Source organism: Rhineura floridana, chromosome 4 (assembly GCF_030035675.1).
Source record: "Rhineura floridana isolate rRhiFlo1 chromosome 4, rRhiFlo1.hap2, whole genome shotgun sequence".
NCBI lineage: Eukaryota > Metazoa > Chordata > Lepidosauria > Squamata > Rhineuridae > Rhineura > Rhineura floridana.
Window position 1 is genome coordinate 186,362,597 of NC_084483.1, and position 3,577 is coordinate 186,366,173.

A 3,577-nucleotide genomic window follows, 5' to 3' on the forward strand; every position below is an offset into this window, starting at 1 on the left:
CCAGATAAACCATTAGTGTGAGTCTGTATAAGGCAGGTTCCTATCTCCTATCCTAGAGTGTGGCACTCTGAGGCAACAGCTCCTGACTAAGCAAGCCCTTAGCTTCGCTCAAGGAGGAGACAGAAAGTGCAGAGCCACCACAAAGACTCACTGGCTGATGTGAAAGCTGAGCTGCGTGTCTTATGTGTGTGTCTAGACAGGCAGATAATTCCCAAGTACACTCTTGCCTTAGGACAGCCAACACAAAGCACTTGGCTCCTGCAAGGACATCTATCTGAGGGCAGCATCTTCGGCAGGCACAGATACTCTAACCCTTGAGCGCTGCTTTAGCTGAGCCACTTGTACTTAAACCATCATATGCAATTACCCCAGAGTGGGTTGACTGCAGCTTGCTGAACTTGGCAAGGACACTGACCTGCCTTCATGGCAGATGACCCTTTGGTCATCGCAGCTGCACTCTCTGTCTGTAAGCTCCTTGGAAGAGCAGCAGTTGTTTCAAACGTTCTTCTCTTTAATAAAAAGAACAGAGAGAGCAAAACACCCACTGCTTGCAAGGGCCATTGTCTGCACTCTCGCTGCTGTTAAAGGCGCTCTCTGTCATGTCTTCGCCTTCTGCCTCATCCCAGGAGCTAATCAACACAGCTTCTGGAATGTGAATCTTGGAGCCTGAGAAGGCAAATTAAGCATGCTAAATTAGTACTGCTAATTTGCAAGATTTCTTGTTAGAGCATCAGAGGCTATAAAGGAAGGGTCAAGAGTGGCCAAGGAGGAGGGTTTCATGTTTTGTCAGAACATCCGCACATTGCTGCGCTGATTCTGTAGAAGCCAATTAGGACAAAGGCAACTCCAGCTCCAGAAATGAAATACTGTGCACGGAGTGGGGCATCAGGCCCACACAAATCCCAGCAAGCCTATTTGAACATTCAATGTAACATAGACTTTTAAGGAAAGATTCTAACAGCCTGAGCTGTGACCCATCATGTCCCCAGTTCAAATCCCACCTCTGCCATGAATTTGGAAGGAAGCCTTAGGGCCCCCCCAGAATAGAGTAGGGTTGTTTTTGCTTTTTGTGGGTGTATTCTTCAGTACGCCATTGATGCAAAAATAGTGCATTAGTGGTGGGTTTATACTGGACTGTCCTCACCTCATTCTGCTTTATCAGATGTTCTGCAATGCTTCCTGAATGATAATGCATTATTGCCATCTGGTGAGGGAGTCTTGCACTATAGTGCAAGAAAAGTGGGACACTGCCCCCCCCAACATTTGTGACATGAAATGTTACAGGATTTCAGGTGGAAGCTACAGGATATGCACTGATTGGAGATGAAGCCGGTGCAAACAGTATTGAAAATGGGATTGCCTATAACTGCCCCGATACCACTGAGGGCACAAATCATCCTGAATGCACAATAAAAAGGAGAGGCACAAGCCACTATTTCTCTTTCAGCTCAATCCCTTTTCTGCAATATAGTGATGAGAGTAGGACAGGGCTGTTGAAATGATTACCGAGATCACAGGTAGGGCCCACTACAGCAGGGCTGGGGAACCTGTGGCCCTCCAAGTGTTTTGGGACTCCAACTCCCATCATCCCTGACCATAGGCTATGCTGGCTAGGGTTGAATGGGGAGATGGAAGGCTAACAAACCTCTGGAAGGCCACATGTTAGTCACCCCCTGCTCTAAAGCGCTACATTGTTATGCTCTCCTCAAAGTCTCCAAGTGGTGGGAAGTTTCAGGGGCACAGTGCTTCCCTGGGGTTGGTCTCCTTTGGAATGAGGTCACCAGAAGCTTAGGATGCTTTGTGTTTCTTTACATCTGTACCACTTAGTGTATGGAGGAGCACAGCTAACATTCCAGATGTTCCAAAAACTGCTGCTCATTGTACATCACCTCCCTGGTGAGATAGCCACCACCCTCAAGGTGCTTTTTCCAGAGCCAAGTCAACGCTCTTGGTTCTCTGCTGCATCTGCCTCCAGAAGTGTATGTCTGACCTTTAGCTTCCTGCTTACACACACTCAGATGGAGGGGGCACAGGAGAGGGGGAAGAGCGAACCTATTCAGATCTTACAATACAATCTCCCTTACGGTGGGAGAGCTGCACAGCTAAACTTCTCCATCTGGTTGATCCACTCTGGCAGTCTCTTTTTATATTCACAGAGTCATCCCCGTTAGAGCATCTGTCTTGCATGCAGGATGTCCCAGGATGAATTCCCGGGATCTCCAGATAGGGCTGGGAAAGATTCTCTGCCTGAAATCCCGGAGAGCCACTGCCAGGCAGGTAGATCAGCTGAACTAGATAGATCAATTGTCTGACTCCGTTTAAGGCAGCTTCTAGGTTCCTATGACTCCAAGAAGTCATTTAGGACCCCTCCAGACTGATGTTTTTCTGCAGGTGAATTCTGCAACATGTCATTGATGCAATAATAGAGTATGGGTGGTGGATTTATACTGGACCAGCCATACATTATCCCACTTTATTCATTGCTCTGCGATGCACATTTGGGGCACAAAACGTTACAGGATTTCAACAGGAAGCTACAGGATACACGCTGGGACAAAACAAAGCCCAGGAACTTTTACAGGCACGAACAGTATTGAAAGCGGGATCATGTATAGCGGTCGCAATAACCAGCATGAGCACAAATCATCATGAATGCACAAGAAAAAGGATGTCTGGAGGGGCCCTTAGACTAATCCCTAATCCCATGATAACATAAATGCTGAGTATTGTTGTGCATTTTTCTGTTTGCATATATGGCCAATTTCCACAGTTCTTCCAGCCCTGATGTACACATTATACTAGCAATTGCTCCATTATGCGCACAGTCATTTTGATTATGCACTTGGTTTAAGTGTACCACTCAATCCCATATACGCTTATTCAGCTCTAGGTCCCACTGTGCTTTCGTGAGATATACTCCTAGGTAAGGGTGAACTGGATTGCAGCCTTCATGATGAAGGCTGATGACATTTTTACCAGCACTTCCTAATGCTATTCGGTCAGTTCCAACCTCACCTGCCCTGCCCACCTTTACTACCGCTGAAGAGTAGAGAAGGTGACAAATAACTGGAGGCCGCAGCTTTTAGGATATGGTGCAAAAATCCGTACACTTGCACAAAAGGACAACCCTTGCCAGTGCTCAAATTATGAGTGAAAGGTAAAGGGTGTTTGTGAAATTTGTAAGTGCCACCCTCTGACTTCTTCCAATTTTAGCATATGTGCAAGAGCTATAGAGTGGTAGAGCATCTGTGTGGCATACAAAAGCAGCGGCGTCACTAGCCGGGTGTGGGGAGTGCGGACCGCACCAGGGTGACACCATGAGAGGGGGGTGTCACCCAGAGCTGCCCCGCCCCTAGGCACCCTAGGTCTGGTACGGGAGGAGGTCCATGGGGATAACACCATGAGTTACCGCACTGGGTGACACCAACCCTAGTGACGCCACTGTACAGAAGGTCCCAGGTTCAGTCCCCAGCATCTCCAGGCCCTGCCCTGTCAGCCCCTGTCTGCCTTACAGCCAGACCAGGGGGTGACACTGCCTGCCACCTTTTGCCACTGTTGTCTTGTAGAACTCAGCAAG